This window comes from Sciurus vulgaris (assembly GCF_902686455.1).
Source record: "Sciurus vulgaris genome assembly, chromosome: 7".
NCBI classification, from domain to species: domain Eukaryota; kingdom Metazoa; phylum Chordata; class Mammalia; order Rodentia; family Sciuridae; genus Sciurus; species Sciurus vulgaris.
This window is the reverse complement of record NC_136467.1, coordinates 139355599-139371062: the sequence shown is the minus strand read 5'-3', so window position 1 is coordinate 139371062 and position 15464 is coordinate 139355599. Positions and strand designations below refer to the sequence as shown.

General features: G+C 41.7%; 1 protein-coding gene across 6 annotated transcripts in view; it reads right to left on the bottom strand.

Moving 5' to 3' along the window:
• RREB1 (ras responsive element binding protein 1) overlaps window positions 1-15464 on the bottom strand; it is a 132505-nt gene that overhangs the window by 94189 nt on the left and 22852 nt on the right. The window contains exon 1 of one of the 6 annotated variants that reach the window (XM_079147520.1): window positions 1960-5454. The exons of the other annotated variants lie outside the window; for them this stretch is intronic. The gene's annotated coding sequence lies outside the window, so the exon portion shown is untranslated. Of the gene's footprint in view, window positions 1-1959; window positions 5455-15464 lie in introns of those variants that run through there. 6 annotated transcript variants of the gene reach the window in all.

Sequence of the window (15464 nt, the reverse complement as noted above, 5' to 3'; positions counted from 1 at the left end):
ACCTGTAACCCCAGCAACTTGGGAGGCTGAGGCAGGAGGGTCCTGAGTTCAAAGTCAGTCTCAGCGAAAAGTGAGGTGCTAAGCAACTCAGTGAGACCCTGACTCTAAATAAAATACAAAATAGAGCTGGGATGTGGCTCAGTGGATGAGTGCCCCTGAGTTCAATCTCCAGTACCCGCCACCCCTGAAAAAAAAGAACACCTAGGGTGGTGTAGTGGTGCACTCCTGTAGTCCCAGGTACTCAGGATGCTATGACAGAATAACTCAAGCCTAGGAGCTTAGGACCAGTCTGGGTACCACAGTAAAACCCTGTTTCAAAAAAGAAAGAAAGAAAAAAAAAAAATAAAACAAATCAACCCCTGAAATTTAACATTAATAAAAGCATACTTCAAAAAAAAAAAAATCACAATATATTACTTACAAGATATTTGGGAGACAAAGTCTCCATATATTCCCCCAAACAGGACTATTCTTTATTTTTCATAAGAAGCTAACAGGGAGGACATTTATTTTAAAATACTGGCAATAATAGGAATGATGTACAATTAGATAAGTTGATTTGTTATTAAATGCATAACTAAAGAAAACTTGGCATCACATCTTGCTAGTACTCTCCCATGAGGCCCTCAATTCCCCATTACTGAGTCAGATGATTTTATAACATTCATCCTATCTCCTCAAATCAGAGTTCTGCAAGAAAAACATAGTCAGAACATACAATGTTCACAAAGTGAAAGCCATACAAAAGCAATGATATGCAGTTTTTACAATCTAACTTGCTCAGTTCATTTCTTTCGTAGTCACGTTCACCACAAGAGAAAGTCAAGCTCTAAGTAAATTCCTGGGAGTTTACAAATGGTATCCTTTATATAGCCCAAATCTCCTTATTATTTACTTATGCCCAAAGAGGTTTGTGATTTCGTACTTCTACACGTGGTCCACATGCCAGTAACTTCTCTGGGAGAGCTTAACGAGATGATCCGGCTGTCCCCATCACCAACCTGGCCAGGCCAGCTTCCCCTGTACTCCATAGGAAACTGCTGATCCCCACTGGCATCCCTGCAGTTGCCTCCTCAAGCTCCACCACCTTGACCCAAATAAATTGCAGACCATTCATGTTTCATGTCTCTGCAAAATGCAACTTTTATGCAAATGTTACAGTCATGACCAAAACCAGTTCTTGGCTAAATGATTCCTAAGCCCACACATCCCATCCACTTTAAAGTTCCTCTTCTACGTGGACTCCTTAGCACAGAGACTGCCAGCGCTTGCTGTTCCTGAGGGCTGGTTGGTAGATCATATGACTGCTAAAATCCCTAGGATAAAAGCAGCCATTGTCCACTTTTCCTTGAAATCTTAAAATCCTGGATAAGACCAGCAATCAAGTAACACTTCAATCCTCCAACAATCTTAAATCAATTGATCAAATTCTTCTCGTTGGGTTTCTGCTCCCATCCTTATAACTAACGTGCTGTCTAAAATAAAAGTAATTTTTGTCAGCTTTTACAGCAGACCAGTGTTTACTTTAAATAGAAAAGATTAGGATTTTGTGAAGGGGGAAAGCTTTTAAACAAACAATGGATGTTATGTACTGAGATGCTAATAATTGTCCAACATATTTTTGCAGTGTCTTTAACACTTTAAAAGACATGACAATATTAACTGAAAGCGTGCATTCTCCTGCTCTCTCCACAATGACTCCAGAGGCACACAAGTTCTTGGTGCCTAATGATTCACAAAGGCTGATTTCCAGGCAGCCAGCAGCTGTTCTATTCCATGCCCACCACCTCCAGCTCCACCATTAGGATCTCTAACAATTGTCTCTGAGGCTCAGCCTACCTAGTAGATGTGACAAGCACATCAGCTAAAACTGAGATGCACTGTAACCAGCTGCAGGTCACTTGGGCACAGTTGTCACACATCTTGAAGACACACATCTTTGACAACTCAGCTACATACCTTCTGCAAGTTCCCTCTTCATCCCAGAGTCAGCTTGTAAACCTGCTTCTTGCTTCTTGCTTCTTGGGAAGTCCTGGTTTTTATTACTTTTCCATCTGCCTTGAGAGTCTAAATCTAGAAAACTAGTTCTTATTTCATATATGAAATTCATATGCATTTCCCCTGCCCAACAGTGTCAAAAACATGAACACTGTAAGAGAATACTTTCTACCATTAGTGGCAGCAACCAGGAGTTCTAGTTCCTATGAATCTAGAAACAAGATTCAAATCTAATTAAATTCTCAGAGGAACAACTCTTATGCAAAAACAAGGGGGGAAAAAACCCCACCAAAAATCTATTTGAATTAAGAAGAAAAAAGTTTACATCAAGCTTATGTATATGTTAATGCATCACAGCAAATCGAACTATGAATAAGTCTTAAAGAAATCTGATACTATTAAAAGTTAATATTCAAATATTTAAAATGTTTCTATGAGTCTGTTTATTAAAACCTGGGCCAGTACTTATGCAGATCAAATTAAAATGCTTAAGAGCACCATAAGCAGGTATCAGCAACTTTGGATAGTTTTTAAACCTGGGATTTCTATGAAAATGTCTATACTTGATACCAAGGGAGACTATGATGTACCACCATGGAGTGCTGAAGTGTTCTCTACCTATAAAATGGAGCTATGGAGATAAAATTAGCAAATAATCTTAAAGCAAAACAAACTCCCCATAAACCTAATAACTTATGCTGAGTAAGCATATTTTGGTTTCTCCTTAAAAAAAAAAAAAAAAAGTAAAAAAGAAAACAGAAAAGCAAACCATGTGGACACAATTCCAGGTAACTTGTTCAATTCTAGGTGCTAGCCAGAATATCTGGTAAAATGAAGACAAACATAAAAACAGACCGAGTGACAGCTGAAGTCCCTTCCAGCTCTAAAACTGTACATTTTTAGAATGAGTCTACAGGTAGGATGAGGTAGGGGGGCAGGGACACTCTTTCCTTCTAATTCACATTATGATTTAAAGTTAACCTAACAATGGTACTTGGGCATCACTTGAATCTATTAATGAACAGCTTTTTTTCCTACAAGACTAGGCAAAATTAATATTATTTTACTATGTATCTGACTATACTTGAAAGAAAGATAATTCTAATACTTCGTGTTTTCTCATAAAGCAGCTGCGCATTGCTGAGAATAGGGGAGAAGGACTCAGAAATTAATTTTCTGTATAAAACCCCTAAGTGTTACTCACTTTAAAGAATCTTTTAAACTTCCTAGTCTCCTTAAGTAGCGTATGGTGAATCAATGTATGATTAATTTAACCTTTTGGGGAATGACTCAAAATCATCATTTCACAGTGAATAATTAGTAACAAGGCTGCCTTTGGAAACTAGTGAATATTCTTCCTATTTCAGTACTGCCCTTATACACTCAGTTGGCAGTGCTTATATTTTTAATTGAAATTTTTATTGCGATCACTGTGGGATGCCATGCAGTTATGAGGAAGAACACCGAGGGCTCCTCTGTCTGGTTTCCTTAATTTCCCACAGTGGTAACTAGCCATTCCTGTCTCACCCCCTGACATGCTTCTTGGTTGTTAGTTTATCTCCTTCTGACGGCTCTTCTCCACTCTCAATCCCCAATTTTGGCCTCAAATTTGTTGACTGGGAACTGTGAGACATAAGGTGGTCGGTCACTTGTGCAGTAGGCATGAACAGTGTTAAAGAGTGTAGGCTTAAAGGATCAACACAAATCAAGGGTAGGAGTATTAGTACCAGGATTTCCTATCACCTTTGTGACTTCTGAAAGCTTTATTTTACCTACCCCCCCAACCTCACCTATACCCCCATTAGCTATTATTCACATGCACATCGGCTTAATATTCTCGAACTAAGAATGCCAAAATAAGTGACCCTCGGGTAAGTGGTATAAAATTTGAGTCAACTGCATACTAAAAATCAACTGCTATTTTCATACTGGTTATTTGTCCTCTGGCAGGGATTAGTGTCTGATTCTAAATGTTACTGATCAAATGCTCTTTACGGTTTGGAAATAAATACAAATAGCTCTGAAAAAAACAAAAAGTTTTCCTTCCTCCCAATAAAATTTCTCAATAAAATTTTAACTTATCAGTCACTTGTACTACTCAGAACAATTCAATTATATAAGTTAAAGGAATAAAAATATGATAAAGAGCATTACAAATATGCTTGAGAGACTTTACTGAGTAAGAAAGTGTCACTTTGTTCTGCTGCATTAGGAACTTCTCAAACAAAGAGGCTTGATGGAGACAGACACAGAGAGGCTTATCAGCTTAGGAAAGGGGAAGGATGGTACAATTAACTATCACACAGATATAATTCACTCTGCTGAGGCCACTGAAAGAAAAAAAGGCAAAGAAAGTACCCCTCTTGTCTTTTTACATAGTACCCAAATATCCAAGGCGTGAACCACCTTTTCCTTAAGGGTTATCTACATACATGGCCTAAGAAGGGGAGGTGGGTGGCAAAAGGAAGGAAAAGAAAATAAAAGGGGGAAAAGGAAGACTTCTTATCTGAACCACAAATGCCTCACTCTGCTCACTCCCAGCTGAAATGTAGTATCCAAGGTATTGGGGCAGCGGGGGAACAAAAACAAAAACAAAACTGCATTTCTTTCTTATTACTGTCTCCTCTCTACTCCACAGACCCAGCTCTGCCAAGTGGAACCCAGCGATGGGTTCTCCAGAAAGTTGCATGCCCTGCCCTGGCCATCTGAAGGTAATGCATGATAAACACACTCAGCAGCTCAGAGAGGATTGAGAGAAGAAACACAAGGTACACACGTGCAACTTCTCCAGGGCCAGCAATAAATAATACACATTACAGGGAAAAGCTCACCCTCAAAAAGTTAGAAGATGCTCTAGTAACAGACAGTGGGAGACCAGGGACCATAAAACACAAAACATGTGTGATAATGATACTAAGAAAAACAAGGCTTGTATTCTAAAACAGATGCACACTGGGAATTCAGTTTCTCCTCCTGTGACAATACAGTTCTTTGGCTTTCTGAGGGCCAGGCAAACTGAACAGTGTAAAGACAGAAAGAAAAAGAGCCCTTTTCCTCTTGCCTTCTACCCTCCAAAAAGGAGAAAGCAAGGCAAGCACACTAGAAAGAGCCTATGTGAGTCTGCTTCTAAGTGCCAAAGGAGCTGTGCATTAGAAATGGCTCCCTTGTGATGTGTGTTATACTGAGCTCGAGCATGACTATATATGGTATGTTTACGGAGTGAACGCACAAAACGCCATGCAGAACTTATATCAGACTCGAACTAGCTTTTAAAGAGTTTGATTCCTCCACAGTGAGGGCCCCCAGACGTCCCACAAGTCAGAGCTAACTGCTAATGCTTCAAACAGTGACATCTCCTGACTTACTGGCACTCCAGCAGCAGTGACTCCACCTCACCACCCTCCACGTCTGTCTGCATGCACACACTTCCTTCTCCATCCCCGCCTCCACTTTCCCCCTCCCAGGCCATCCACCCCACAGTCCCACAGTCCCACAGAGGCATAAATGCACACTCAAGAATGCTGCTGCTGAATGGGGCCTATGTTACATGACAGAGGGCACCATCGACTACTGGAGAAACAGCTGGCAGGCTAAGTCCCACGGCCGACTGTCTGCCTGCCTTGCTCGTGCAGCCTCCTCATCTGCACAAGTATTTTATTCACATCAAATGTTCTGCCTAGGAGAGGGAAAGCCAGACACTGAAATGGAGGGGAGCGTGGGGGAACAGTCTGAAGATGTTTTAAAATCTCAGAAGTCGGGGGAGCAGAGGAGGAGGAAGAGAGAGGGAGAAAGACTTCATCACTGGCTTTAACAGTCTTGCCCAACCTGTTCTGCGGTATGCTCTGTTAACTCCTTTCTGGCAAATGGATGCAAATAGCAAGCCTTTCTTCCCTCTTCCTATCACACACCATACTGGCAATTAAAGGCAGATGTATATAGAAAACTCCCCAAGAAAACAGCTAAACCCATTCCTCACTGAAATGAAACCCATAATTTTGACCATATAGCTGAGACCAGGACTCTCAGCTACTGGAGTCACCCTCTCAGTGGAAACTGCCAATCCCCAGCCCTCTCCTTCCCCTCTAAAATGGGTAACTCAGGGTTAGGCTGAGCTAAGTCTAGTTTTCATACACTTGAACAAAGAACTATGTGCGAAAGAATGACAAAAGTTATTTTTTTCTTCTTTTCTGTTTGCCATTAGGCATTTACAGGGTTAACGGGCAGGCTCCAGACCAGAAGTGTACCTGCTTAGCAACAGAAGCATCAACTAAGCCACACTGGTTGTTCTGACACAGGAAAAACAGTTTCCACCTGGTGAAAATTCCTGGTGATGTTTCAGGTGCCATTTAAAGCAACACACATAATTAATCACACAAGAAACTACAATAAAGGGAAAAAAGTCCAATGAGACTTTACATAGTTTAAAGCACAGGTCAAAACCAAGCATCAAAATGCAGGTCATCACATAGGCGAAACATGCTCTGAAAGTGAGAATGGATTCAGGGACAAGAAAACTGTTCCTGGATGATGCACTAAAAGAGATCGCCTACCTGCCCTCCTCCCCCCCAACTTCTTCCTTATATCTACTTAGCCCTCGTATCAACTGTAAGGATTCCTCAGGTAGTAGGAGACCTAATCTTAACAAAAAGAGATCTTCCTCTCTACACAGAAAAGTGAAAAAATGGCTCGGATCTCAAATACTGTACTTTTTCCCCTTAAGCATGTTTGTATGTGCCCATTTTAGCAAAAATCAAGTGCAACCCAGGGCCTCCATAAGTTCTTTGAAAGACAACAGATAAAGATTTAAGTATGGAAATCTTCATTTTGAGCAAATGACTGCTTCATTTTTGGAAGCTCCAGGATATCAAGGAATGTGGAACTGGTTGCTGAAGGATATTTAGTGCTATTTTAACAGAAATTTATCTCCTCAGCCAAAGCAGGACCTGACGGTAGTTAGAGTGGACAATTTGGCCCAGTTGTTGAATATGGAAAACACAAAAAGATTTTAATAGACTCTTTTTAACTAAAATACTGTGAAATGAACTGTAAAGAAGGAATTATGTCAACAGATACAACGAAAGAACACAATACCCATTATAATTAATTACACAGGTCAAAAATGTACATGTGAGAGAAAAACAGTAGTAAAAATTTAAATATTAATGGCATCACTTTGAGCAAACCGTGGTTAGGGAGGAAAGCAAAATGATAAAGTTATCTAAAAATATTTTAGAACTACTTGAGAATACCACATTACACAGTTTGGTTTTTGCCAGCTTCCCTTAAATTATTTTTTTCAATTGATAATTTTCTTATTATGGTACAGTTGACAAATAATTTGTCAGGCTGCCAGTATAGCTCAGTAGTAGAGTCACTGCCTAGCATGTACAAAGCCCTGGGTTCAATCCTTAGCACCACCACCAAAAAAAAAAAAGTATATATGTACAGTGTACACAAGATGTTTCTGATATACAAATATGTTGTAAAACGGTTCCATCAAGCTAATTAACATATCAATTCATATACTCATTTTTTTGCTATGAGAACATTTAAGATCTATCTTAAATTCTTAACTGAAGACAATATTTGATGAAAAAGATGATGCATAAGGTCAAAAGAAAAGAAATATAGACTTAGGAAACGGTAATAAAACTTCACAATTTCAAGCCAATTTAAAATAAAAATAAAACTACAATCGCATGGCTGAGATTTTTTTTAAAAAAGCACATGTACCAAACTAAAGCACAAAATCAACCTCTTCCTTCAGTAAACGAAAATACTTGCACTTATTCAGGATTGCTACTCCAACAGTTTGAACAAATTAAAGGCTTAGTTCTGAAACTTACATGTGAAAATGTAATTGGGTCAAAGAAACTCTAGTGTGGACAAAATGGTGATATTTAAGGCAAAAATTTGGCCTATGCAAAAAAAAAAAAAAGAAAAGAAAAAAAAAAAGGCCACAGCAATATTCACTGGTCTTGGGCAGAGTGGGCTACAGAGGCCAGTTGTATCTAACAGTTGTGCTCTAAACAACAAATGGTGCATTCATAAACTCCAAAAGCAAAGGCTGTTCAGAGGCTGTAAAGTCTGTACCCGACATGATGAGCGGCTGACTTTCCTGTTGTTCCACAGTGAAGGAGGAAAAAAAGGACTGAATTCAGTTAGAGGCACAGGCTGTCATCTCAGCTGCAGGAAAAGGGTACAGATAAAGAGGCCCCAAGTACCATTTACTCTCTTCTAACAGGAGCTGGGCCTAATGATAATTGAGTCAACACCTCCACATAAGATAATACTGTAAGAGCCTGGGGGAGGGGGAAGGAGCCACACCAGAAACCAGAATGTGCACTCTCCCTTATCCTTCTTGAAGAAAACACTCAGTACCCCCAAACCATAGCCTCAGATCGATGGATTAAACATCCAAAGCCCAATTACCTGTGACATTGCTTTTCCATTCCCTTAACAAAGGAAACATCTGGTACCAGCTACTGAGCATCCTTGATAATTTTGTAAGAGCTTCGACTTCTTAAAAAATTAATTAGTGGCACTGACATCTGCCAATGACGAAGGCCTATCAAGGTCATAGCACAGGTAGCTCAATACCTCATTTAATAAGGAACAGCTTTGCAAGCAGGTTTCAGATGGGAGAATTTGGTGGTTTATCGTTTCTTAACCCTTTCAACAGTATTTTCCCAAAAAATCCAGGTGACCAAAACATATTCATTTGTTTCAAAAACAGTTTCCAACAGAAATGGCAGGTTACCTGTTTCTAGCCTTCACCCAGACAAGATCAGTTAGAATATCCTGGAGAGGGCCCTGGCTTCTGCAGTACTGAAAAGCTTTCACCCTGGTCAAGGATCCCTGTTTTGAGAAAACCGATCACCAAAGACAGCACAGCAAAATTGAGACAAGTTTCAAAAGTGGAGAGGCCAGGCCCTGCAATGTAAGCCACTAAAATGGTTCCAGGGTGCAACAGTGCCCTACAATGTGTGTGTGTGTGGTGGGGTGTGACTATCCTAGTGACCCTGGCTTTGGTGTGGTTCTGAGTCACATGACTGGAGAGATGTCAACTTACAGAGCACATGGTGGGGAGGGGGTCAAGGCTGAAGTCATGGCCTGTCTGTGGGTAAGGTAGGGCACACTTAACAAGAAGCCTCAGAGGCAGGTGGCCTGTGACCATGAGCAATAGTGCTGGCGGTGTCCCCACTTCAAGTACAGAACATAAGAGAAACAAAATCCCAGCTGAATGGGCTCATTTTTATAATTAAACTGATCCTGGAAGAGACTTGAACCAAAGCACTGAGACAAGCAGAGGACAAGAAGGCTCCACGTGGCGGAGAGGGGCAGGCTCATGGTTGACAGCAGTACGGGGCGGGGAGGGCAAGGGCGTTGGTCTGACACCCCGGGAAGATGAAGACCCTGCGGCCGTTCTGCTGTTCTGGCCCTCGGCCTCCATTCTCTTTGGAAAGCAGGACGCATTGCCCAGTACTCCGCTGGCGTCCCGCTTCCAGGCTCAGCCAGTGTCCCCCCGCGGAAGCGGCTCCCCTGGGCTCCTCCAGCGGTCATCCTTGCCGGGTCCAGCAAGAGCGCACCACCCTCGGGTCACAGGCCTTGCGCGCGCCTCCGAGCCTCATGCTGCTTCCACTCCAGAACAGTCGGCAGGGAGACCGAAGGTTTCAACCCGACTTATTCTGGGAGACGAAGACAGAACACCAGTGGGCAAGCTCATGCCCATGCAAATCTTCCGAAAACTTAAGTGGCTACGAGCTAAATGCCCTCAAATTAGCAGGTAATAAGAAAATAAAAAGGGGACTAGCTCAGAGCACACATATTCTAATCTCTCCGAGATTTTTTTTTTTTTAAGTCCAGTGGCTAAACGAGCTCCTGGAAACTTTAAGCTGTCGTTAGGCTGCTGCTCCAGCGGCCACGGGCTGCGGTGCGAGTCACGGCTAAGCCGAGCGCCTCGAAGATCTGCGGGCAGAGACGCCGCGCAGGCGAAGGCCGAAAGCTAGCGCCGCCGAGCTCCGGCTCGCCCCGCCCCCAGGGTCAGCCGGCCAATCGGCACCCGCCGCCCTGACTGACGGCCCAGCTGCCCGCTCCCGGGAGCGAAGAAGGGGCGGGCGGTGGAGCAGGTCCGGCTGTTGCAGAGCTCACTGGCCCAGGCCGGTGCCTGCCGTCGACCGCTCGCTGCCTTTGCCCAGGAGGGCACAGACAAGCCCAGGGCACTGCGGCTTCGGCAGCTGTGCGAACGCATGCCTGCTTAGTGCCTTCTCAGAAAGGCTGTGAGGCCTGGCTCTGAGGAAAGGCGCCGACTGTCTTCCTCACGTACCCCCCCTGGAACCGGGTCGGGGAACTCCGGCACCGGCTTCCGCCCGCTCCACAGGTCCCCAGCGCCGGCCTCAACCAGGCGAGCAAACCGGCCGATGGCACAGGACCTAAATGCACTTCTGAAGCCTACACTTGGGTGCTTTCGTGTAGAGGCGCCACCCTAAAGAAACTCCTGCCGCAGCCTTAGACCTGGCTCCCACGGCCACGGCAGATCCAGAACCACCAACCCGCCAGGGGGTGAAAAAGAAAAGCAAAGCATGCCCAGGGCCCACTGCTTAACCTCAGTGCTTCCATACCTGCGGGACTGGAAGGGCACGCAGACAATTCTGTCAGTAATGTCTAAAAAGTTGCACAGCCTTTTCACTAAAAATAAGCACATTCCTATTTGAGAAAATGATACAGGCAAAAGTTGGAATATTACACGATACCCGAAACTTGCATGCTTATTCTATATTTGGCAATATTTCATTATAGCACTTGGTTTATGAGTTACTGTGCTAACTGCGGAACCCAAACTAACCAGCACAAGGAAATCCCGAATTATCTTTGAGAAAGGAAAAAAAGGAAATCCCTGTAACACTAAAAGGATTCTTCAATATCACCATGATAAATGTTACATTACTTCTTTGCTGGACCTTGAGAACCTTTCATCCTAGAAGGATGCCCTGAATAGATTTTTTTTCCCCCCTTACTGACAGGAAAGGGAAAAAAATCTTAAAATCACTTGCCTTGCCACTCAGATGGAGCATCTGAGCTCATCTGTGTTAGCCTCAACACACAAAAGGCAAAGAAGCCTTGTGGTTAGGCCTGCATAAAGAGAGGCTATTTAAGGGGTGAAACCTGATGTCTTTCTCCTAAGTTCTCAATAATTAAAATAAAAAAAAAAATCAACATCCATGTGACCTTGGACTCTCTCATTTTCATCTGTCTCTTGCAGTACACTCTCTTTGCTAACCATTCAGCACATTGCCAGCCCTGATAAAAGTAGTTAATGTTTACTGAAACCTGCGCATGAACTGTACTAAACCCGATAGGAGAGAAAAGGCAAAGTTCTGTTAACAGCATCCATATACTATTAAAAAAAAAAAGTGGGTGGTGGACCAAGAGGGAATACTTTTTTTTTCTAATTCAAACCTAAAATTTCTCACTGATATGAAATACAAATTTCCAAAGTTTAATGAATTAAGTCAATATACATCTCCATGAAAAGATGCTTTTGGCATATTTTGTTATCTCTGGAAGTATGACACAAATTTACCTTTGACTTTACAGATTTTTAAGTTTTTTTTTTTTTTAACAGAACTTAAAACTGAAATGTTTGTATTTCATGTTCTCTCATACTTTTTTGAAGGCCCACCAACCTGATGAATAAGACTCTAATTATACTCTAAAGCATTTACCTGAATAGCTATATGTAGGTTACAGCTGAGGAACAATTTCATGAAAAAATAAACTCAACATTTCAATGATTACCATCTAAATACTATTCTTCCCTTAACTTTTTAGTTTTCCATATGTAAACAGTTAACCTCAGTTAAATCAGATTTTTAATTCTAACATCTTACCATTACACTCACTTTAAGTAAATTGAATTCAATATCAGGACTTCCTGATATTGTTCAATTACTGGTACTTTTCTCCCACTGCCACACTATTCCTTTTTCTCCAATAACTTTAGTTAAAATAAAATTTCAACTTACTCATATACACATACACAGACTGTATCCAGAACAGGATGCTCTCAGGTGTTTAAAGCCAACTTTCTCTCTCCCCCATCCCCCCCTTGCTTAAAGAGTAGCAATAGAATCAGTCACCTTGGAAACAAACATCACCCAGTGTTTGCAGAACAAACAATGGTACCTTTTCAGCCAGTACCAGGCAGGCAGGGCAAGGGGCAGCCAAGCAATTCTGGGCCCTACAGCGGTGTTAACATATTGTATTCATCCAGTGCACCAAAAAGTAGCTCAGTACTAAAAATGAAGTGCTCTCCAATGTGTGAGCCTTTCGCTAGAAACTCATACAAAATGAGGTTTGATTCAAATAAGGCTACCCCATGGTAGAAAAGTCTTTTTATTATTTTTGGAATCGCTTTAGATGCCTCATGAATAAGGTAAGCTACATTCCTGTCATTGAGGATTACCTTCTCCAGAAACTAAGAAGTTGCTTTAAAATTTTTTTTTCATCTAATTACTCCTGCCAAACCATCATGCCATTTCTTTTAATATGCCACTATATATTGGTTTTAAAAATGTATATGTTGCTTGGTGCCTTAATCTACTTATGAATTTCTAGTATTGATAAAGAAGTCTGACTGTAACCTAGAGAATTAAATGACAATTTCCAGAACTCGTTAAAAAAAAAAAAAGTGCTAAAGATATATATATATATATATATGTGTGTGTGTGTGTGTGTGTGTGTGTGTATATATATATATATATTTATTTATTTATTTATAATGGGCCTTGGATATAGCATTAACTACTTTTTTGACCTTGGATAACAGCAATGATTAAACTTTGTTTTACTGAAGACTAAAAAAAACTAATCAATATTGAGTGGTTCAAGGTTTGGGGAGATTTTGATTGTTATTGTTTTTAAAAATCTCAAATGGGTAGTTAATTTAAAAAATATGCACGTGTTCCTCAGATCCTTCAGAATGAAATTTTTAAATGTCCAACGAAAGTAACAGTTTCCTCCCTAGTTTGGGTGTGTGCCGAAGTTTTCCTTCCCACCAATTAAGAAAGAAGGCTGGGCCCAACTGAATTATTTGGACAGGAGTTTGATGTCAGTTAAATACCACAATAACTGGCATTTTCTATCACCTTCAGACTAAGGCACAAATGCCTAATTAACATGGACCAACATGCAGCTTAAACTGGAAAAGTGCCTGTCCTTTTTCTTCACCCCCCTCCCACCATGGAGATTTAGGTCTTTAACATCCTTGAGTTAAAAGTGCACAAAGGGTGTCTAATGCCATCTGACTGAGGTGTAAAAGTCTAATTAACTAATGCTTTTTTGCAGCGACAGTAAATCAGTTAACATTATTAATCTTCCTGTCTGAGCATAAGAGAGTGAGGAGAGCTACTGAAACGGATCTAAGCAGTTACACTAGGTACCCTTGAAAATGAAAAGGAATTCTGCAAGTGATGACTGATGATACTGGAAACTACAGAGAAATGCTTAAAAATACAGCCCCTGGGCCTTGCACCAGGCAACTACTCTGAATGCTGAGGTTACAACTCTACAGGAGAGAGAGGAAGAGGAGGAGTCAGGCCAGGGTGTAGAGACTCTCATCTCCCATCCTTTCCTTCCAGCACTGCAGGCAAGAGAGCACAAACTGCAGCTTTCCGTGCCCTCATTTAATATCACACCTTTCCAAGTCAGTTTTTAGTACCCCAAACAGAAATTACTACCTGGAGTAGTTTGAACAAATGACTCCAACAGCTGGACCAGTTAAGCTAGTTTCAATTCATCAGTAAAACTACTATCTTAGCATTTGGCATCTTAGTTTTGCTTATATATCCGGTACCTCAAAACATACACGCATATTATGTTCACATTAATAAATTTATCAGATACACTCCCTGAATGCCACAACCTGAGAAAATGCCAACAGCCAGTTTCTGAACCACGGCTTGGTCTGTACAGAGACAATGGCAGTTAACAGCCTTTGGCCCCTCCAGCCCTCCTTTCAGGACTTCAACTCCCTATCCTTGCCCCACCGCCACACTGCACCCCAGGGGGCAGGGTGGAGGCATCAGCAGGAGCAGGACACTCTCTCCTCCCTCCCTGCTCCTACCAGTTCCTCCCAGGCCCTGGAACATGGCTGTCCACCTCCTGACAGTGGCTAAATGTGACGAGTCAGCTCTGGGCTTTGGGGAAGGAACTCCCAGTGCTGAGCCACTCCTGGCCCTAGATTCAGGGTGATGACCCCAAGCACAGCAGCTTCCTCCCTCTTCTGGAAGAACATCTCAAAGGGGCAGAGGAGCTGAGAAAGGAAGTGAAAGGAGGAGCCAGGTGCCCTGAGGCTTTATCTTTTTCCCCTCAGTATTTCTACCAGGTTTCTGTTTCACTGTCCCCTCATGAAGAGGATATGAACTGAAGCAGACTTTTTATATAAAATTCTAATGGCAACACATGTTTGATTAAGGACAGGCTTTTAAAAGTTACCTAGTAATAAAGAACCCTTGAAAACATTATGTTAAGAATTCAGTCCATTTTTAATAGATATTTATGTACTGTTCATGGATTTAAATGTGTTTAAGGCTGTTATTCATGATTTTGTGCACTACTGCCCCTAATAATCACCTTTTCTCCTGTTCAAGAAGGTACCTGGGCATGAATTTCAAGCAGCTAAGTACAAAGGTGAGGAGGTACTGGTCCCATTGTACAGATGGCCAGAGTCTTTAACAGAGACTGGCTGACCCTCTAGACACCTGTCACCTCTCTCACCAGGTCCACTTCATTAAAGTAATTCTTCCTGCCTATGTTGTACTACTTGCAAAATATGCAAACAAAATGATCTTTTAAAAAGTGGTACTGGCTCCCCAAGCCCTGTTCTTTCCTGAGCTCACTGCTGCTGATTCCCTAGAGCAACTTGAAAAAGCTATAAAAGCTTCAAATTAAGGCAAATTAAATGTTTTGGGAAAATATACAGACAGTGCCTAACCATGTAGATAAAATACCTGCTCCTAGTGAAGACTCAGAAAAAGGTAGAACTTTGGGATGCTTTCCCTGCAGACACAGAGATATTAATGATGAGTCAGCTGCCTCCCCCACCAGCATCCTCGGGAGCTAAGCAGGGCAATGATGCTGTTGTAAGAAACCAAGAATGCAGAAAGAAGCAGCATGGCTGGTAGGTAACTGTAGCTCTTTGTCCAGCACCCGGGTTTTAACAAGAGGAACAGACAACCACAAGAGAATGAAGATAAGGTTTCTGAGAAAGGTCTCACTGGGTTAGATGGTCTTTAAGTTGCTGCCCTGCCTTAAAGTAACTTTCAAGATGTCTAGATATTCTCTAGATTTATGTGGAAGGTCAATAACTTCTATCCTCAGAATGGTTTTTCCATTTGCTGGTACTAATTAAAAAGAAAGGAATTACTGCCTAGGGGCATCATTATGTCACCTCCCAAGAATATGAT